General features: G+C 47.4%; 1 pseudogene; it reads left to right on the top strand.

Moving 5' to 3' along the window:
- Positions 1–995: 995 nt before the first annotated feature.
- On the top strand, positions 996–17,833 carry LOC144133913 (uncharacterized; annotated as a pseudogene).
- Positions 17,834–22,939: the final 5,106 nt, after the last annotated feature.

Here is a 22,939-nt window from a genome sequence, read left to right as displayed (position 1 = left end):
ACTCATTAATTGCCTCAAATGGAAGTCCTTTGGGTATGTCGCCTTCATCACAGAGACATGCTGTACTGCTGGGACTCCGGAATTTTTTTTTTTTTTGAGTAGGAGGGGAGGTCTTCGAGTTTTTTTGTTGTTTGTCTACTTATTTTATGTTTTATTTAAATGTTTAAATATTATTTTTACTTTTTGTTTATAATTTCATATTTCGCTGTTCAGAAGTGTATTTGTAATGCACATAAAACCTGAATTGAAATAGACAGCTTTATATATATATATATATATATATATATATATATATATATATATATATATATATATATATATATATATATATATATATTAAGAAAGGGCCATTTATTATACACATGTTTCTTCTTTCCGCAAGTGTCGTTCTGTGCAGCGAGCGTGCTTTTTGTGCCCACACGTGTGCTTTCTGTACGGGGAGCGTCCTTGGCGACACCCGCCGTTCTGCGAACGGACCGATGGTCGCCCGCTTCGTTACCAATTGGTGTGGTCGTTAGGGTCGCGGGAAATGCCCCCGCCACCCGAAGTACGAACTGGAGAGCCGCGCGGTGTCTGCTTTCAAGTGGGCCAGTGCACATGTGCGCGTGAGTGTGTGCGTGTGTGTGCGCTTCCGGTGCATTGTAAGTGCGCGGTAGCCTGCGGCGCTGGGAGGAGACACAGCGAAGAGACGGACGACAAGGAACGAGTGTGTCTCAGAAAGAGTGTGTGTGTGCGATGCTCGACGGTGTGGGTGCGCGAGCGGGTGCGAATTCGCGAGTAACTATTCGCGCATGCAAATAAGTTTTTTTGTAAATATATCCTTTTGCATTTCCTTCACATGAGTGCTTAATCGTCTCATTTCTTCAGCGCGTATTTGCTAACATTAATTTAATCTTAAGGGTCATCTCTAACATTAATCAGAAGTGGGATTGTAACTGCGCGAACCGGACTGGAGACTGCGAATTCCAGAGAGCGAACTGTAGTTAATCACGACCATGAGCGAGACACCTTCAGGAGCGACAGCGGGCACCACCGACGGTCAAGATGGAGGAAAAGTGAGCGACAGCATTTCAGTGAGCGACTTCCTGAGCGCGATGCGGGAAAAAGACCGTCTGTTGGCCAGTCTGCTGGAAAGGCTCGCTGTTATCAGGAGCGCCAGGCGTGGCAGCAGCAACAACAACCTATCAGGTGATGCCTGACCTCAGCAAGAACATTTCTGACTTCGATGGCAGCGGCAAAGCGGCGTCGGCGAAAGAGTGGCTGGGACGCCTGCAGACCACCGCTACACTGCACCGATGGCCTGAGCCATTCAAGTTGGAGACGGCTAAGTGCCACCTTGTGGGACCTGCCAAGGACTGGCTGCGTTCTCGCAAAGAAGTGAGTACGTCGTGGGAAAACTTTGACTACCACTTCCGCCGCACCTTCTGCGGCCAGACACGAGCGGCAGAACGATGGAGGAAGATGCAGGAGCGAGTACAGCAGCGCAACGAAAGCACAACAGCCTACTTCCATTCAAAGGTGCGTCTTTGTCGAGAGGCCAACCTCGATTTTTGTGACACCCGGGAGCAGGTGCTGAGCGGTCTCCGCTCAAGGCAGCTCTGTACTATGCTACTTGGACGCACCCACGAGGACGACGACGATCTTCTCCACGATATTATAGAATTTGAGCGTATCGACCGAGAGCGGGAGCAAAGGTTTGGCGGCACGCGTGAGAAGAGGCAATTCACGGCGGCCACCAAAAGGGTTGCAGAAACACCACCTGCGCGGAAGACTACGTACGATCGATTTGGCAAGGACAGGAGACCACCCCTGACCAACGAAAGAGGCCAGTTCAAATGCTACAACTGTGGGCGATTCGGACACATCTCCCGCGATTGTCCAGAAGAAAGGCATGGGATGAAATGCTTACGCTGTGGGAAGAGCGGCCACACGCAGCGTCATTGTTCGATGAGCCAAAGCAACGAGACCAAAACAGTGACCGACACCGAACGGAAAATCGCCCCTGGAGCGCTACTGAAGCAGGCCATGCTGAACGGGACGACGACCCTCGTCGGCATGATCGACAACGGCAGCTCTGGATGCCTCCTGCGTGCCTCTGCGGCTGCACGTTGCGGTGCGAGGCTGACGAAGGATGCCTCGGCCCTCTACGGTTTCGGCAGGCAAGGCACTCCTTCAGCCAGGGCGATCGGCAAGTGCTACACAGACCTCGAGATCGACGGTGTCAAAGGCGAGAACGTTCCTTTTCTTGTCGTGCCAGACGATACTTTGACAGTTGACTTGCTTGTCGGGAGAACGTACACAGAACTACCTTACATGGCCTACGCCAGGCTGGGTGGTTGTTTGCGCTTCTGGCACAAAAGTGTATGTCCGTTCTCTCACCTGGAGCCGTTGAATGAGCCCAGACTGCGTGTGAAAGCGACTAGAGAGACCGTCATTCAACTCCATTAATTGGATAACCTTATCATCAGATTCCGATTTGTCAGGCCCTGTTTTGTTTAGTACACTTGGAAGCGAAATTCTTGTCGACATGAGAGAAGGGGAGATTAGTGTGCCGATTTTCACGAGCGGAGACAAAGACTTGCTTGTGAAAAGGGGACGGCGACTCGGGCGCGTCATGGAGGTTGACGTTGTGGAGATACCTGACAGCCAAAACCAACCTGCCCGCGTGAGCGAGAGCGATGCAACTGAGCCCAAGGTTTTCTGCGTTGCGACAGAGCGCAGACCAATCGAGGATCAGCAGCTTGAAGTAGTGCCCTCAGTAACGAAGCAGCAAAAGGCTGAACTTCTTGGCCTTCTAAATGAATATCGCGACTGCTTCGCCAACAACATTAGCGAGCTGGGATGCACTCCTGTGCTTAAGATGGACATCACGGAGACACCTTGAAGTTCGCCTGTTGCGGTTAGGCCGTACCGAACAAATGCCGCGGAGAGAGAGACAATTCGTGAGATTGTTGGAGAGTGGAAAAGAGAGGGTATCGTAAGCGAGACCTCGTCACCTTACGCGAGCCCAGTGATCCTAGTGCAAAACAAGAACGGCGAGAAGCGTTTAGTCGTCGATTACCGCCGCCTGAACGCGCAGACTTTGAAGGAAAAGTACCCGCTCCCTAGCATGGATGAACAGCTTGAGAAACTGTCTGGGGCGAAGCTGTACACTGTGCTGGACCTTGCTCACGGCTATCTGCAGGTGCCACTCAGCGACGAAGCAAAGAGCAAAACAGCTTTCATAACACCTGATGAGACAGGGCAGTTCGAAAGGATGACGTTTGGGCTCACAAACGCTCCATCGGTGTTCCAGCGCCTGATGAATCGAGTCTTGGGGCCTTTGAGGGGCACGATTGCAATGTGCTATTTGGATGACGTGCTCATTCCGGCACGGAACTGGAACGAGTTACTCGTGCGGCTGCGCCAGGTTCTCGAAGCTTTTAAAAGGGCGAATCTAACCCTGAGACTAAGCAAGTGCGTCTTCGCTAAGGACAGCGTTGAATTTCTGGGTTTTCGTCTCAATGAGGGAACGGTGCAGCCCGGAGAAGCTAAGGTGCAGGCAATAGAGCTTTTCCCTGTACCACCGAAAAACGCTCATGACGTCAGGCGGTTCTTGGGGCTGACGAGCTTCTTTCGGCGTTTCATCGCGAAATATGCTCTGATTGCCGAACCTCTCACCAGGCTCACCAAGAAAGAAGAAAAATTTGAATGGGGCTCTGAACAAGAGGAAAGTTTCCAGGAGCTCAAATCAGGGCTCATGTGTGAACCTGTACTCCAGCTGTATGACCCGAAAGCGGAGACTGAGTTACATACCGATGCATGTGCGAAAGGACTAGCAGCAATGGTGCTCCAAAAGAAGGGCGACAAATGACATCTCGTCTATTGTGTTAGTAAAAAGACGACGGACGCGGAAAAGAATTACCACTCGTCTAAGCTCGAGTTAATGGCAATTGTTTGGGCAGTGGATCGCCTCAGACCGCTGCTGCTGGGAATACACTTTACAATTGTTACCGACTGCCAGGCTTTGGTTTACCTCAACGCGCAGCGAACCCAAAAGCCGCAAATCGCAAGGTGGTATGATTTGATCCAGGAGTTCGAGTTCACAATCAAGCAGCGCCCGGGAACGCGAATGCTCCACGTCGACTCTCTCAGCCGTGGTCCCGTGGAAACTCCTCAAGACACGATGAACCCCCTGCTAGAAGAAAGGTTCGAGGTGTGCGTGGCGTGTGACCTTGCCGAACAAGTAATGGTTCTTCAGAGAGGCGATGAACAGCTGCGAGAGCTTCTAACCATTCTAGAGAAACCGGAGAGCGATCGTATGAAGGAAGAGAAGGCAAGAGCGAGGGGTTACAACGTGAGGGAGGGAAGTCTCGTGAGAGAGATAGAAGAGGACGGAAACGTGAAGTTCAAATTCGTACTGCCAAAATGCATGGGAAAGGCAGTTGTGGTGCAATCGCATGATTTGATGGGACAATTCGCACTGGAAAAGACAGTTTCCAAAATCCAAGAGAGCTTTTGGTTCCCACGAATGAGGAACTACGTCCGGAAGCACATTTCGCAGTGTTTCGAATGCATTTACAACAAAGTACCTGCTGGCAGACGAGAAGGTCTTTTACACCCAATTCCGCCGGGCAAGCGACCGTTCGAGGTGATACATATGGACCACATGGGGCCATTCGTCCCAAGCAAGAAGCGCAACCAGTATCTTCTTGTGTTCATCGACAACCTTACCAGATTTGTGAGACTGATCGCTACACGCGACACATCAACCAAGCATGTGCTCCGTGCGCTAGAGGAGTTCGTTCTCGAAAGAGGTCTGCCAAGGACAGTTATTAGCGATAGAGGCAGTTGCTTCACGTCGCGCGCCTTTGCGGAATTCTGCACTGCACGATGCATACGTCATGTGCTTAACTCGACGCGCCACCCGCAAGCAAACGGCCTTGTGGAGAGAGTAAACCGGACAGTTCTGCCCGTCATCGCAACTTCAATGAGCGACCCAAAGCAGCGCGATTGGGACGAAAAACTTGCAAAGGCAGAACGTGACGTCAACAATGCCGTAAACAAGACATCAGGCAAGACACCCTTCGAAATGCTGTACGGGTACCAACCGGAGTTCCACAGCACCGCCTTGAGAAGAATTGTGGGCAGCGACAAAGCCCAATGGGAAAACCCCGAGGAATTGCGAACACGAGTTCGACAGCGCATCATCGCCGAGCAAGAGAAAAGCAAGGCAGCGTATGATCGAAGACGCTTCCCGGCACGTCTCTACGATGTCGGCGACATCGTGTTCATGACTAAGGCTCTTGAGCAGACCGGAAAACCGACGAAGGCCCAGCGTAAGTACAGAGGACCGTTGGTAGTAACCCAGGCTCTACCCTCTGATACATATCGAGTGACAGAGCTCGATCAGTGCAAGAATGCTCGTTTTGCGACTACAGCTCACGTGTCACAGCTTAAGGGGTGGACGTCAACGCACCCGCAAGACCGCTTAGAAGACGACGAGTCATCCACCGAAGAGAAAGACACTGCGAGAGAAGTGGAGAGTGTCCCGCAGCCACTCAGGCGTTCGGAACGCAAACGCGCAGTGCCGAGCTGAACTGTTTTTCAGGCCACATCCAAGGATGCGTGCTACTAATTTTACTCACTTGTCTACTGCCTGCATCCGTTCTATTCTAGTTGTATTCATACGTCTGTATATGTTTCATGACTGTTTGCGAAGTGTTTGTGTGTTGTACAGTTTTGTTCACTTCTATTAACGAGGCCGATAAGTTTTGTCAGAATGCCCGAGTGTAAGAAAGGGCCATTTATTATACACATGTTTCTTCTTTCCGCAAGTGTCGTTCTGTGCAGCGAGCGTGCTTTTGTGCCCACACGTGTGCTTTCTGTACGGGGAGCGTCCTTGGCGACACCCGCCGTTCTGCTAACGGACCGATGGTCGCCCGCTTCGTTACCAATTGGTGTGGTCGTTAGGGTCGCGGGCAATGCCCCCGCCACCCGAAGTACGAACTGGAGAGCCGCGCGGCGTCTGCATAAGAGGGCATAAGAGGGTAGCATAAGAGGGCTCTTGCCCAGTTTTCGCCCTCGCCGTTAGATGACGTTCTACGTCACACTCGCGGTATAACAGGACGTGCTACGTCCACCGCTATGGTCGAGGGTGGCGCTGGTGAACACTCTCAACGTTCGCTTACACGCAGTAAACATAAATACCCACGAAAACAGCAGATTGAACAGCCGTCGCCGTAGCTCAGTTGGTAAGAGCACCGGACGCGATATTCGGAGGTCGTGGGTTCGGATCCCACCGGCGGCATGGTTGTTTTTTCTGCTGCTTTATAAGTAATTTTCTTTAAACCGACTGATTGGCACAACAAATAAAAAAAGATTAAAACATTCCCCTATGCCCCTTGGTTTCCGTGACTGTTCGCTTCCTTAATATGTTTGTCAAACGAGTCCCTCATTTCCTTTACCTTGTCTGCTCATAGCTTAACGGGGGTCTCGGTTATGGCAGTCTTGTTGCCATAGGTAGCATAAGAGGGCTCTCGCACAGTTTCCGCCCTCGCCGTTAGATGACGTTCTACGTCACACTCGCGGTATAATAGGACGTTATTATTATTATTATTATTAAGCTAGTCCAGGTCCAGCCCACGTTGCAAAGAGTGCTCTGTGTCCACTCCCAGAGGATTGCGACGAAGATCCTTGGGCGAGTGCTGCCCAGTGCACCCGTCGCAGCCCTGGACTTGACGCTGTGCGCGAGAGATCCCCAGGTGGTCGCCTACATGCGCAACAACCCGCTGCGCTACCACGGCACCATTCCGCTCGGTTGGGTGGCTTCCTTGTACAGGGCGCAAGACGTGAGCTCAACTCGCACGTTTCCTTTCTAAACCGTGGGCCTCCGTTGGCTTTGCTAGCAGCATCCGAACATTGCCAATGTCATGGCAGACACACAACGTATCCTGTAAAGACGTAACGCGGACATTACTTCTCCCTGCCATTACCCACTTCTGCCTTGAAGGTGCTGTAAAGAGAATTCTGAGCTCATATTTTTACAGAGGGAACTCGACCTGCATGCTACGAGCATTCTTAGAAAGTTCGAATTATTGTCGTGTGCGGTCGATTTTCCTGTTAAATCTAATTAAAAGTCCAGGTTCCCGCCCTTTTTTTAAAGCTCACCTCCGAAAGTAGGAGAAGGCAACCAACGCGTGGAATGCCTTTAAGGCAGTCGCGTGGCGGCCTGCCGCTGTGCCATCGGCGGAGTGATCTGCGAAAGCAAAGAATGCACGCGTATTTTTATTTCCGTGGGCCTAATTTGCGGATATGCTGTCTGCGGCTGTAACTATTTAATCACGGGAACAAAAAAAGACAAAATAAAATGGTCGAGGGTGGCGCTATGGTCGAGGGTGGCGCTGGTGAACACTCTCAACGTTCGCTTACACGCAGTAAACATAAATACCCACGAAAGCAGCAGATTGGACAGCCGTCGCCGTAGCTCAGTTGGTGAGAGCACCGGACGCGATATTCGGAGGTCGTGGGTTCGGATCCCACCGGCGGCATGGTTGTTTTTTGTGCTGCTTTATAAGTAATTTTCTTTAAACCGATTGATTGGCACAACAAATAAAAAAGATTAAAAACATTCCCCTATGCCCCCTGGTTTCCGTAACTGTTGGCTTCCTTAATATATATATATATATATATATATATATATATATATATATATATATATATATATATATATATATATATATATATATATATATATAAGGAAGCAGTCACCGAAACCAAGGTGCATAGGGGAATGTTTTCTATTTTTTTTCAAATTTCTAATGCCAATCAATTAGTTTTAAGCAAATTACTTATAAACCAGCAGAAAAACAACGATGCCGCCGGTGGGATCTTCTCTGGTAATATATATATATATATATATATATATATATATATGTTACGAACGTAGGTTGCGTTGGCTCCGCAGAATAAAGATTTAAGAGAAGTGGGCACTTCTACAAAAACACTTTTATTTATCAACGTTTCGACCGCGGTGCGGTCTTCTTCAGGACTGTAGTGGTCTCGCGTCAGATGGACGTTTTAAGTTTGTGAGCTCAAGAGGAGGGAGAAAGGAGTGTAACACGCAAATAGCAACAACGGTTCAAAAAACTGAAAAAAAGAAAATAAAGATGGGGGTGCGGGGAGCAGACCGGGACAATATTGGGGGAGGAAGCAAAAAAATAGAAATAAAAGAAAAAAAGGGGGGAAAACTAGTATAGTAAGGAAGGGTGGGGTACAAAAGGAGATGGCGAAACGAGATAAAGGGAGAGGAAGACGGTGCGGGGGACATGGGCAGCACGGAAACAAAACACACAAACAAAATGCACAAACACAAAGGGCGCCGCTGCAGATGCGTGGCCAAAGAGGAGCCGCTGCGCAAATGACACTGGCAGTGACGAACAGGCCAAACCAGGCGCCTTTTGGGGGTCTCACTAATTTCCGGTGAGCCGAGGGCTAGAACGTTAAAGAAGGAGTGGGCTACGTTAACGAGCACATGTCTAAGAACTTACTCACGGGGTCTGGGTTTCACTGAACGGTGCACCCCTCTCCGTGGGTGGGTCGTTGAACCGACCTCGCCGGGAATACTTGTTTCTAGGGGAGGAGGGCTGGGCTAGCTGTGTGCAAAGATTTCAGATTGTCGGAAAATGTAAGGAAAGAACGTCAAAAACTTATCAATACTGCACGAGGCAGGATAGTGTAAGTAAGGAGGGGTATGATTGCCTGGGATATACACTAGGAGTTATAAAAGGTATATCTGAGTTAGCCAATTAACGAGAAGTGTAGTATTATTTTGTTTGGAGGTCGTGAATAAAAGAAAGGGTACCAGGCTTTTCGTTAAGACCATCTTGAATAGTATTAAACTTGTGGATAAAATAGGATTCACGCTGTTCACGTTCTCGCCTGTTTTTGAAGCCCCCTTGAATAATTGTTACTTTTAGTTGGTCAAATGGGTGTCCTTCTGCGTTTACATGCTTGGATAGGGGAAGGTTTGGGAGAGACTTGGCGTGTGCGCGGTGATTGTTAAATCGAATGCGGAATGCAGTGTTTGTCTGTCCTATGTATTGCTGGTTACACAAAGTGCATTCAAGAAGGTAAATAATGTTTGATGAGTCGCAGTCAAAGTTACCGTTGATTGAATGCTGGAAAACTGACCTCGTACTAGTTGCGGAACACGTAGTCTGCATGTGCTTGCAAACTTTGCAGCGACCCTTACCACAGGGCTGGCATCCATATTTTGGGGTTTTGTGGTCCTTGGAGTGGACTAGGTGGTTCTGAATGTTTTTGGCACGCCTGTATCTTATGAACAGCAGAAACCTCATGAATCTCCAAGCCCAAACGTGTTAGGAACACTAGCCAAAATTGTGTTAGAATATAATAGCTTCGAATTTGATCTTCAATATTATCTGCAAGTAAGTGGCACCGCTATGGGAACAAGAATGGCCCCAAATTATGCCAATATCTTCATGCATCATATAGAGTCAAAATTTCTTTCTTCTTGTACAATTCAGCCGTACTTTTACAAGCGCTATTTGGATGATATTTTTATAATATGGACAAACACAGAACAACAACTTATCCATTTCATTGACAGTTTCAACTCCGTGCACCCAAACATAAAGTTTACGCACACCTACTCAGCCAGTCAAATCAATTTTCTTGATGTTGACATTCTGGTGGACAAGGGGTCAGTTCGTACAACCGTTTATAGAAAACCAACCGACTCACAAAATTATCTACATTTTCAAAGCGCCCATCCCCGTCACTGCAAAACCAGCATCCCTTATTCGCAGGCCCATCGTTTTCGAAGAATCTGCTCTAACGACCTAGACTTTCATGAAAACTCCGAACACATGCGCAACGTGCTCTTAACACAGCGCTATCCACGTTCCCTTATTGATGACGCCATAAGCAGAGCTTCAAATCTTAACCGTAGTCAAATACTCCAGGGGCACCAAATAGATAACCGAAATGATTACACTACAAACCTTATCCTCACATTTAACAGTAACGCACCGAACATAAACAGAATTCTTAATAAGCACTTTAACATTCTCCAGCAAAGTCAACGACTATCGAAAATATTTACATGCGCACCCCGCGTGATTTACAGGCGTGCCAAAAACATTCAGAACCACCTAGTCCACTCCAAGGACCACAAAACCCCAAAATATGGATGCCAGCCCTGTGGTAAGGGTCGCTGCAAAGTTTGCAAGCACATGCAGACTACGTGTTCCGCAACTAGTACGAGGTCAGTTTTCCAGCATTCAATCAACGGTAACTTTGACTGCGACTCATCAAACATTATTTACCTTCTTGAATGCACTTTGTGTAACCAGCAATACATAGGACAGACAAACACTGCATTCCGCATTCGATTTAACAATCACCGCGCACACGCCAAGTCTCTCCCAAACCTTCCCCTATCCAAGCATGTAAACGCAGAAGGACACCCATTTGACCAACTAAAAGTAACAATTATTCAAGGGGGCTTCAAAAACAGGCGAGAACGTGAACAGCGTGAATCCTATTTTATCCACAAGTTTAATACTATTCAAGATGGTCTTAACGAAAAGCCTGGTACCCTTTCTTTTATTCACGACCTCCAAACAAAATAATACTACACTTCTCGTTAATTGGCTAACTCAGATATACCTTTTATAACTCCTAGTGTATATCCCAGGCAATCATACCCCTCCTTACTTACACTATCCTGCCTCGTGCAGTATTGATAAGTTTTTGACGTTCTTTCCTTACATTTTCCGACAATCTGAAATCTTTGCACACAGCTAGCCCAGCCCTCCTCCCCTAGAAACAAGTATTCCCGGCGAGGTCGGTTCAACGACCCACCCACGGAGAGGGGTGCACCGTTCAGTGAAACCCAGACCCCGTGAGTAAGTTCTTAGACATGTGCTCGTTAACGTAGCCCACTCCTTCTTTAACGTTCTAGCCCTCGGCTCACCGGAAATTAGTGAGACCCCCAAAAGGCGCCTGGTTTGGCCTGTTCGTCACTGCCAGTGTCATTTGCGCAGCGGCTCCTCTTTGGCCACGCATCTGCAGCGGCGCCCTTTGTGTTTGTGCATTTTGTTTGTGTGTTTTGTTTCCGTGCTGCCCATGTCCCCCGCACCGTCTTCCTCTCCCTTTATCTCGTTTCGCCATCTCCTTTTGTACCCCACCCTTCCTTACTATACTAGTTTTCCCCCCTTTTTTTCTTTTATTTCTATTTTTTTGCTTCCTCCCCCAATATTGTCCCGGTCTGCTCCCCGCACCCCCATCTTTATTTTCTTTTTTTCAGTTTTTTGAACCGTTGTTGCTATTTGCGTGTTACACTCCTTTCTCCCTCCTCTTGAGCTCACAAACTTAAAACGTCCATCTGACGCGAGACCACTACAGTCCTGAAGAAGACCGCACCGCGGTCGAAACGTTGATAAATAAAAGTGTTTTTGTAGAAGTGCCCACTTCTCTTAAATCTATATATATATATATATATATATATATATATATATATATATATATATATATATATATATATATATATATATATATATATATATATATATATATATATATATATATATATATATACCTAAAGATGTACACATTAGGAGTGAACGACTGCAATAAAAGAGTTTGTTCATATACTGTTTCAATGCTAGTAATCATGCTGTATAACAGAGCTCAGTCAGTATGTCAATATATGCTGACGACATCTGTGTATGGATTGCTGGCTACCAACACAAGCGGTTAGCCCTGATAGCTCGACAGGCTCTACTTTCGTTACAAGCTTACCTTCAAGGTGTGGGGTTGTCTCTGTTAGTGGCAAAATCCGGCTTTGTTTTGTTTCCAGGTGTAGGAAGACGTCAAGCGCGGTTGAAGATACACCTCGGTCACTCTTGCATCCGACAATTCAACCACACGCGTTTCCTGGGCGTCAATATTGGCTACCGTCTACAGTGGCGAAGAGCTGTAGACACGATTGTTTTATCTATATCTTCGCGTCTCAATGGGATCCGTAGAACTGCACGTGACCAATGGGGAAAATATCCTTCTTCAATGGTCAACCTTCATGAAGCGCTGGCGGCCCGTCGCATAATGTATCAATTACCTTTAAGTTCCCCCTCGCCATCACATATTGAACGTCTCGAAGTTGTCCACAGAAGGGATCTAAGAAGAATCATTGCAGTTCCTTAGGCGGTTGCGAATAAGGCAGTACTTCATGAGTCTCTATCGAAACCTCTTAGCCTTGTCGCTACTCAGAAGCTACTAATGTATCTTGGCCGCCTAGGAGAGACGGTAGCTGGGCGATCCCTTCTCCGGCGCCTCTGCAAGAGATATCAATCGAAGGCTTACTTGGAACTTAATACATTTAGTTCTTTAGGCCTTTATGTCCGAAGGCAAAGGAAACGGTTGAAACCCCCCTGGTCTTTTCCGACTCTCGAATGTAAGGTCACAATTCCCCATGTGAGCGCAAAGCGCAGCTCTCCTTTGGCAGCAACGCGTTCGCTCGTACTTGAACATTTGGAAACAGTATGTCTGCCATCTTCAAATTTTCACAGATGGTTCTGTGGGCAAGGTCAAGCAAGCTAGCGCAGCGGCTTTTTAGATTCCTTTTTTTTGGACTGTAAGTGGTCTGTACGCTTTACTGCTGTCGTATCCTCCACAACGGCCGAAAGTATTGCTATTGAGGCGGCTTTACCGAAGTTACGGTCTTGTCCGGCTCAACCTGTTGCCATCCTAACTGACTAAAAATCTGCCCTTCAGAGGTTAGAGCACGGATTGGCTACTGATGCCTTGTCAATAAGCTCTCTGCGCTTGGGGCAGAATCTGCACAGGAGAGGTCTTACTCTGTATTTCCAATGGGTGCCCTCTCACATAGGAGTCCACGGTAATGAGGTGGCAGACAATCTAGCCCATAAAGTTCCCTCAAGGATTCCATAAAAAAGTACCCCAAGATGGAAAAAAAAGCCTCTACAGGAAAACGGTGCTAGATCATTTCAGTACCCTGTGGAGTGCGCCCCACAAGCCATGTGTGACCAAGGTACTGAGAAGATCCCAGGCGACTCTACTACATCGAATTCGCACGGCCTCTGCTCGCACTCCTGCCTGGATGCATAAGACGGGCATAGCATCGTCTCCGCTATGTTCTTTATGTGGTGTGTGCGGGAATATTGAACATTATATTATGTACTGCCAGAATACAACCCGGAAAGATATGTGATGTTCGCTTCCTTCAAGAAGACAGGAACCCGCCACAGTACAGTTCAGAACATTGTCTACCCGAGTGGAAACCAGACATGCAGAAGGGAGGCTGCACGCCTTCTTTTAATATTTCTGCCGGAGACTGATCTTGTTTCTAAATCGTGACAGCAGGAACTGACAATGGCCTACTATGATTGAATGTGTGCGTAGGTGGTGTCTTCTGGAGTGGACTACGTTATACTGTGAGTGTGCGTATGGATTGTGGCACTACAATGGCCTATGTTCTACTGTGACTGAATATGTGCATACATGACTTCTGGAGGGGACTGTGATGTAGACTGTGTGGAGTGATTGTGTGCATAGGTGGTGACTGCGGGAGAGGAATGTGTGCTATTTATAAGAGACTGTGCGCATAGAGGGGGTTAGATGAGGCAGGTTTTAGGACATTATTAGCTTAGAAGGGGCGCTACGATGGAGCGCTTTCCGACAGAATAAGCAAGGTTAACCCTACCTGTAGCATTCAACACCTCAAATCAACTCAACTCAGCTCAGCTCAACGCGTCTACCTCATCGCCATTGTGACGTTTTGTTCCCGCATGGAACAAGGAGAATGCAGCTGGCAACCAGCCACGCCGACTCCGGAGACAACTGTGTGTATTTCAGTTAAAACCGATGCTTGGGCGAGTTGGTAAGTTATTTTAAACAGAACAGCGCGCACTTTGACAGGAACTACGAGGAAGTCACGACGCAGACGAGCGTTGGCTTGCAACTGATGTTTACTGATTCGATGTTTATTGTTGGAGGGCATCTCGGCATCCACTGTAGAGACTGTGAAAGCAAAACTTGCCAACCTGACTTCACTCGCACACAAGTTTTCAGCAAGCACAGTAACCAACTAACACGTGAAATAATTGAAGTAGCGCATATCGCCTGGTCAAATGACGCCTGCGTCAGCAGCCCCTCTTTATCGATTGGTTCCGAAGAACTGGCATTTTTAGCGGGGGGGGGGGGAATGATGATCTTAGTGAACGTCTTTGTTCAGTGCAGCATGTATGAATGACTTGAATCTATGAATGATTGTGTGTTTTCTTCTTTTTGTTGGAACTGTATGTATGCCTCGTTCCAAGCAATAAACATCAGTTACAAGTCAGCGCTCGTCTGTGTCGTGTCTTCCTCGTAGTCGCTGTCAAGCTTAAAATATTTCTGTTCGCGCGCTCCGCAACTGCGCCGCTAGCCAAGAGATGGGGCGGTGTCACCATCTCTAGATAACCATGTGAAAAATAAAGTGGCCAACCACGACATTAAGTGTTAGAATCAGTGTGAGCAAAGAAATTAGTATGCTGTTGTTAATTGATCTACCATGTAATGCCCGCTTGTAAGCCTCAGCTAGATACTGCCTGAAATCTGTCAGTGTGTCGTTTGTGTAAAGGGACGCAACGTGTAGAGTTACAAGAAAAGAGTATGTATAAGGAGATCTGAAATGTAGCTGGAATTTTGTTTATGATACTGTCAACCATCCTGAAATCAAACTTGCGCACGTATCATGACACAGAAGTGCACGAGTCGTATCTCATCTATAAATTTCAACAAATTTCTTTTCAACAGATGAAGGGACATCTCCCGCCTGCCTTTTTGAACAATAATGTGAGACCTCCGTCTGCGAACAAGGGTTTTCGGTTGGAAAATTGTAGAGGGCGCTCTATTCTTTTATTTTTTAATAACAAATTCTAACACACTTAAACAAAAATAAAAGAAAAAACGCAGAGCATGTAGGCAACTGCCATCACCCCTCTTCAAATTTGGCGCTCCTACCTTCCATCCCATCCATCCATTTGTTATCATTTCCACCTGTCCTGCACACACTCCGGCGAGTCACTGGGTGGAGTTGACATAAGCCCCAAGGTAGGTCCATTCTGTGCAACAGGAAGCACTGGCACAAAGGCGCAAGGTGCAGTCTGCCACACTGCCTCAGTTCTTTCCTCCACCCCTCATCACTCCTTTGGCCATACATACACATGGCTGTAGTAATGATGTCAAACGCACCATTTCTAGGGAAAGTTAGTGGTCACTGCGCCCACATAATCGTCAGGATCTTGCCTTACTCCAGGCTAGAAGGCCGGCATTCCCCTTCCGATTAGCTACAACTCTTCCCGGAAACTGCACGTATGACGCATGCCCTTCCTTGAACCAAAGAAATCAATGAATTTATCGGAAACTCCACTGGAAAGGAATGCGTGTGCGCGTTCTAGCGTTTTGTGTTTTGCGCTGTGCGTGTGTGTGTGTTTGGAGTTTTGGGCTATGCCCGAAGTATGGTCACTGGACACCCTTCTGGACTGTGAATAATAATGCACCAAGCGCGTAGGTGCCGTTTCTGTATTCTTTTCCTTATTTAGGGGGGGGGGGGAAGCCGAGGGGTTAACTGGGGCACATAGCAGCCTTTTTCCAACCCCTATAAATATTCGTCTGCAACAATCATGTAGCACTGGTCGCCAGACTGGTCGCCAGAAGACTGGTCGCCAGTCGGAACGTCCTGGGCAGGGCAGACTGCTTACCGTGGCAGCCGGCAGTGCAATTAATCTTTAGAGGCTGCTCGGGAAGAGCAACCTGGAACGCAACCCAAGTCCCACCGATGGCAGCACCTGTCATAGAAGGGCAGTGGCGCATCGCTTCACCGCTGCACCAGGAATGTTAGCAAGACTCCCAGGGATTTATAAATGGAGAGAATGACCAATTCCGGATATATGGATCATTAACTCATTATCGCCATCCGAACCACTGCCATCCGTGAACACTAGATCTGAACATCGCAACAGAAGAGAAAACCCAACTGCTAGCGCACCGAATTCGCATTTTGGCATAACTACGGAAATCGATCATCATTCGTATTCTTTTCCTTTTCAGCGCTTCCATTTCAAGGATCCCGACGACATGGCTGCTCAGAAAAACCAGCCTGCTTTCCGGCATATCGTAAGCACGAATGTATTTTGTGTTGCTCAGCGCCCTTCGAAAAAAAAAGCCAACTGGTGTCGTCACTTGCCCAGAAACTCTCATTATTCCTCAGACGTCCTTGTGATGCCGCTTCCTTGCGCCGTATGCATTACTCTGTGGAATCCCGTCGCGCACAAACTTCTGTAAAGCGTGGTTTAGATATTTAGGGTTTTTGTGGCTAAAGCGCATTTGTCAAATAGGCAATCATTATTCTCGCAAATCTTTTTGCAACTTAATTGCTTGAAGACCGAATTTTCCTGTGAATTGCATGTTCACTTTATTTCTGGCACATAAGCAATAGATGCAGGCCCTTTATACACTATTCACTTCTTTTCGTCGGACTCTGAGCACGCAAGCCGGAATAAATTTTTGCTCCTTTATTAGGACCCTATTATACCTCACAGAGGTGGTTCAGGTTTGGATTTTCCCTTCATGGGTCTATGATTATGACCTTTTGTATCCGTATTGTATATTTTGCATTTATTGTGAATTTGCTTGACTTTATTATACTTTTGTGATAATGATTGCTCATTATTCGCTGTTTAATTTGCGTTTACTGACAGCAATTACTTACGCACTGCTGTGTGTTTCGCATCGCATCTGTATTTTACTGTTTAATACGTCATCAATTCTAGCGTAATTACCTCTTGTGCGGCTAAAGAAGTTGCTGGCCTCGCCGAGGCCCCATTCCCTTCTTGGAGCGTCCACGTATATAAAAGAGAATTAAAATTAAACATAAACTGCGATGCGCTTCCAAAAGCAGTAGGCATCTTCCTGACGTAGCGATGACGCTGAAGACGTTAACGCCAGAACTGCCTTGTGCGCTCAGTAGCGAAAACAGCAGCTTTTAGGTGCTGACCATTATCTTTAAATGCCTGTTACCAAGCGCGGAGCGGTTGTCCCGCAGGTGGTTCATTGTTGTGACGACGGTTGTGACGTTGAAAGTGTAATGTTGCACGCAGAGATCACCGTCAAGTGAGCACGAAACGCGAAGCTTTGCAGTGGAATAGCGCGAGAATAAAACGCCACTGGCAAATAATGCAAAAAATGTTTGTAAATTAGGACTTACAGTTCGGGCTCTTCAGATAAGGGGGAACGTCGAAAACACATCATTGCTTCACCTAATCGAGAAGCATACACTGCACTCTCGTTCGGATGAAGCGGAGTGTCTGTGCTGGAGATTTAGTTCTTTGCTCTCAGTTTATGGGCATTGTAAGTCAAGGCAATGCAGGAACTGCGCCTCATAGAACCCCAAGTGGATTTTTCAGTAATCTTCTGTCGGCGGACATTGCGCGTGTCTTGTGTTTGCATTTTCCTTGCACCATCACTACATTGTTGTAGCTCTACGTGAAATTAATTTACGTGCATTCCGCTGTACTCTGCGTCCATACATTCTTCGTAGATCGAGCTGGAAGCATCTCTCGACAGCGGTCGCCTGACTGACGTAGAGTTCAAGGTTCGCACGGATATGTCTCCCAATGTTGGGGAAAGCGATTTCCGCGCCCACAAGCTCTTCCTCGCCCTGAGGAGTGAAGCTTTCGATGCCATGTTCTTCGAGGACCTTGCTGAGCAGGGCATCGTCGATGTAACGGACATCCACCCAGACAGCTATGATATCATGCTCAGGTGACGACCAGAAAAGTGTCAGCCTCTTTCGAAAGTCTCTCTCTCTCAACACCTGAAATAGCGTAGACGAGCGCCATGTTTGTTTGTAAAGGCGGCGCTGCGAGCCACAGCGACGCGAGTTGAAGGCAAAGAGCAGGACGCTTTCACGACTGTGCGACTGTGCCACGCGACACTGCCTTCGACACCAATTGACCTGTGCGAATATTTCAAGTTGCGCGTTCGGTTGGGGTTACAAACGTTTCTTTTTTATGCCTGAAGAGTATTCTTGATATTCTAAGCCTGTTGGCGATGCGGAATTACCAATCGAGGAGCTACTTCGGTTTCCTTCCCCGTTCCTAGTTTTCAGCAAATAAAAGCGTGTCTTCGGCGGGTGACTTCGTCGACTTATTAAATAAAACCAGTCGACAGCTTCCGTTCCGGCCATCCGTTCGGGCATTATCTTTATTAGATACTCACCCTCCCTTACATTGTGCCCCACCTGGGGGCCTTTATGGTATAATAAATGAAGATGAATGATGAAACCGAGAAAGCGCGAGGCGTAGAGATGAAGTGATCGTCCTCAGACTTCAACTTCCGGGTTGATACAGCACACGTACCCGACTGTACTAGTACAAAGCCATGAACGACGCGAATCAGCTTTTCACGCAGATTCCAATGATGAACCTTCGCTTCGGAGAACTTGGAAAACTACTGATACAGCTGCGTTGAATGAGGCAAGTGCGGTCTCTGCGTTCTTTGGAGCTTTGTCGATCGAGTGCGTAGCTAACCTGCGTTAATTTTGGCTGCACACGTTTGCGACGGGAGTCTACGCACTGGCAATATATTGAGGCCCGCTAAAAGGCTCGCTTTTTACTCTCTCGATTATCGGCGAGCTGCGCAAGCACATGCATAGCCCGTTTTGCTCTAGCTTGAAGGGAAAGTTCCGCTCAATGTGCTGAGCTGAATATTTGAAGACATTCTGTTTTTTATGTATCTCAAGATATGCATTCAAGTGTATCCTCAAGTGCAGTATGCATTCTTCTTGATCGAAGTTGCTTTTGGTGCGCTTTTTCTGCTGAGTCCACCACACTCTGAAGGTGGTGAAATTATGCAATCTAGATAATCTGGGAAATAACACTAGTTAACTTGATCCTAGACCCTAGAGGTGTTTAATCGCTTTCTGAGACCTATGTGGGAAGGAGACACTTGTCAGCTCGCGAAAGTGAAAAGAGATGGAAACTACGTGTCGTAATACTTCCAGAGATTGGAGTTGCTTAGGCAACGTCGCGACTGGCGGCTCGATCGCTGTGATCGCTAAAGTGACTCGACACAGCTCTTTTGTTTTTCTTTTTTCTGCACGGAGAGGTGTTCGGCACGCAATGCGAGTAACTGGGACCCGAGAACAGACCCGGAATGTCGTGTGTAAACTTCTCGCGTTGACAGCATAAGAGAAGGCGAACGAGGTGTAGGCGTTCATTTTTGAATCGTTCGTCGGGCTACTGAAGAGCAACCCAAAGGAAAAAAAAATCGAGGTCACACTAAAGTTCCGCCTTAAGGTTATGACGCGATAGCTTTAGTCGGTTAACTGCCATGTATACAGAATTTGCTATTTTCGACTTGATACATTCCTGGGAGTCTTCACAGCATAGCGGTTAAGCCATGGCCCTGCGAGGCAGGTGCTGCCATCGGTGGGGCTTCGGCGACCCAGGCTTCTTCTCTTGGGCAACTTACTGCGACCGATCATTCATTTAAGTGCCACCTGCTACGATGGTAGCGCGAACGAGCTGATTAGACTTCAATTCTGAAATGCAGTGCTAGCCTCGAAGCCCATCCGTTATTGAAGGGGCCCACTGGTTCCCTCCACGGCAGCTGCCCATCGCTACCTGTCTTGTGGCGCAACCAACCGGTACCACAACTTGCCTGCATGTCGCGAATCGTGCTCAAAAGCACGCAAGCTTTGCCCACCCAAGACGGACGGTCCCGCCTTTTCCCTACAGTTCGAAGTTCACTTCTTGCGACTGGTCCGGAGTTCCCGGGTTCGAACCCAACCGCGGCGGCTGCCAAGGCGCCCGTGGGCTGTGCGATGTCAGTGCACGTTAAAGATTCCCAGTTGGCCGAAATTATTCGGGAGCCCTCCACTATTCCACCTCTTTCTTCCTTTGTTCTTTCACTCCCTCCTTTATTTTTTCGTCGCTTAAAGGAGCCTCCCTGAGGAAATGGGGAGAAATTCTTACCGTATCTTGGTCCCATTATTTTGTGCTTATACCGTTTCGTGGAAAGTAACTCTTGTGAACCACTGCTTTTTGGGCGCGCTTTCTGTATATTTAAAACTGTTATAAAGGCCATGATCATAATCATAACACTGATCATCAATAACTTCAAAAATCGAAGTTATATTTCGTCTCGTCAGGGATAACCAGTGCAAGTAAACCTTGCACAGATTTCTACTCACATTCAAAAGTGATCCGTGGCATATATTTAATACAGCAGTGACATAGTTGCAAATACCTGTTCCGGTCTTCCAACAAGGAAGTTCAAAGGTAAGAACAACATGCTTAGTTTTTGGGAATCAGGCATGAAATTTAGCCCTTGTTCTTGGCAATCTCGAATGTCTTCCTCAATTCGTGGTGACGTTCGTGCCAAAATAAACGGCCGCCTACCTAAAATTTATTGGAAGCCCCAAAATTGGAAGCCCCAAAGCAAAAGCATCATTTGTAAAAGTACCCGCTGCGGTGGCTCAGTGGTTAGGGCGCTCGACTACTGATCCGGAGTTCCCGGGTTCGAACCCGACCGCGGCGGCTGCGTTTTTATGGAGGAAAAATGCTAAGGCGCCCGTGTGCTGTGCGATGTCAGTGCACGTTAAAGATCCCCAGGTGGTCGAAATTATACCGGAGACCTCCACTACGGCACCTCTCTCTTCCTTTCTTCTTTCACTCCCTCCTTTATCCTTCCCTTACGGCGCGGTTCAGGTGTCCAACGATATATGAGACAGATACTGCGCCATTTCCTTTCCGCAAAAAACCATTTATTATTATTATTATTATTGTAAAAGTTGTCATCAAAAGCATAAAGATAAAATCACCACTTACGCGCGTTGCTCGCATCTATTGTCTGATCGTCGGTCCATTCTTTTACGAATATTTCGCTGCCAGTTTCGGCGTAACTTCACTCGTGATCATGTCCGACGGATTTTTCCGACAATTAGAGCGAAAAAATCCTAATTTTAGAAATAAATATCAGCGCACAGATGGGTGAAAAATGAAATTGGTTTTGGCGAAGAAAATGACGCAGTAACTGTCTCCCATATATCGGTGGACACCCGAACCGCTCCACCTTCACTCATTTTCATGTCGTTGAATAAACAGACGTTATATCTCGCCGATCGTATCTGTAGAGTGTAGTTATATTTTGCAGCCTGTCCGGCCTCCTTCTCAATGCCAGCTGCTCACGTCCCTGCGGCCACTCGCTGTTGACAGCGACTAATTCTACCGAAGGCTGGGAAACTTTGTCATAAATAGGAGCTGGACTTTTATTTCTTTATATATCACATTACCCACAGCGCCTGTTTGGCATTACAGTTGTTGGGAGAGAGTTACAACGCAATCATACGACATACTTGCAGAAGAGAACAAATAACATTCACAGAAAATACAATGCAGCATAATTTGATACAAACAGAAGCGTAAAATTACGCCAGTGCGGCAAACGATTCATTCGGTCTAAACCGAAGAAAGCAAAACAGTGAACGTACACGGTATAAAACCTTCAAAACTTGGTTTTAATCGAAAAAGACGGGATAAGTTCAGGAACCAAGGAACCCAAGCATGTACTCTTACGAAGGTCAGTATCCTTGACAAGCAGGCTACAACTAGCTGGCTATTGGGTAGGCATTACACTCAGCAGGAGTAGAAAATTGTCACAGTACAGAAGCCAGAGGGGTGGTGAGACGATGGTGGGATTACGTATATAGCACAGCGGTGGGCACGTGTGGGCAGAACGGAAGCTAATCTCCACATCCTCGGCAGACGTCGTCTGGTATAGCGTAACGCTGCTCGTTCACGGTCGTCACACCCATTAGGGCAGTTCACTGCGTGTTTGAACATCGACGCAAAACCATGGATAAGTGTCAGAAAGTGTGGTGTTGTGGCTACCGCGAGGATTCGGCGGCAGTTTCATCGGTTTATTTCGGCAACACAAAGACCGCGTGATTCCCCGACCCCGCCTCAGTCAGCCCAGCGCAAGAACCCAATGATTACATGACATCAGAATTTCTAGAAATAATTTTTCACTTGCATTTTTGTATAGCGGTTCCATCATGTAAGCATCATGTGAAACACCATCATGTGAAACACCTCAGCGGTGGCCTAGAACTGGCAACAAAGACCCCCCCCCCCCCCAAAAAAAAAAAAAACGCAGCGATGGCCTAGTGGTTGAGCATCCGCCTCGAATGCGGGAGGTGCGGGGCTAGATCCCCAATGCCGCCGGGTGCCCACCGGTGATACAATGGGTACAAGCTTCCTCTGGCCTGGCGCTCGGCTTAATCAGGGTAAAATGCTCTGTAAATGTGTCTTTGACCCGATCTTGAGCAAACGAAAAATACCTTGTGCCATTGCGCTCTTTTGCCGCAGATGCCATTGTGCCATAAAAATTCACCATCGTCATAATAATGTAACATCTGTTTTTCTTTATTGGTATCAGCTTTTCTTTTACTCGCACAAATGTATATGCAGCCAGTTTTGTGTTCGTTACCCGTCAGTGGATTGCTCGGGCCGAAACACTGACTCTTTACTGCATACGAGTACAATATATCACCGGGAAAGAAGTAATTCATTGCAAGAAACGAACTTCGCCCAAAAAATAAACATAAAATTGGCTCTGGTTTAGCTTTGGTTAACCCTAGTTGAATTGCGAAAGCTTCGTTTCCTCGGCACGTGTCAACTCAGCGTTCCATTGCGACGCTCTCGATTACTCAAACCGGTCTCTTCCGCAGTTGAAAAGTCGCTCCGGGACGTGGCACGACTTCTTCTAACCGCATCTTCGTTACGACGCTTTTCGAGTCGTGCGGCGCGTTCTCCTCTAGTCTCTTGAGCACGTTCTCTCTTCCACGCTTCCTTCTGTCGTTGTTGCATCT

The sequence above is a fragment of the Amblyomma americanum genome, chromosome 5 (genome assembly GCF_052857255.1).
Source record: "Amblyomma americanum isolate KBUSLIRL-KWMA chromosome 5, ASM5285725v1, whole genome shotgun sequence".
Classification (NCBI taxonomy): Eukaryota; Metazoa; Arthropoda; class Arachnida; order Ixodida; family Ixodidae; genus Amblyomma; species Amblyomma americanum.
Note: the sequence above shows the minus strand (reverse complement) of the source record. Positions and strands in the feature narration are given on the sequence as shown.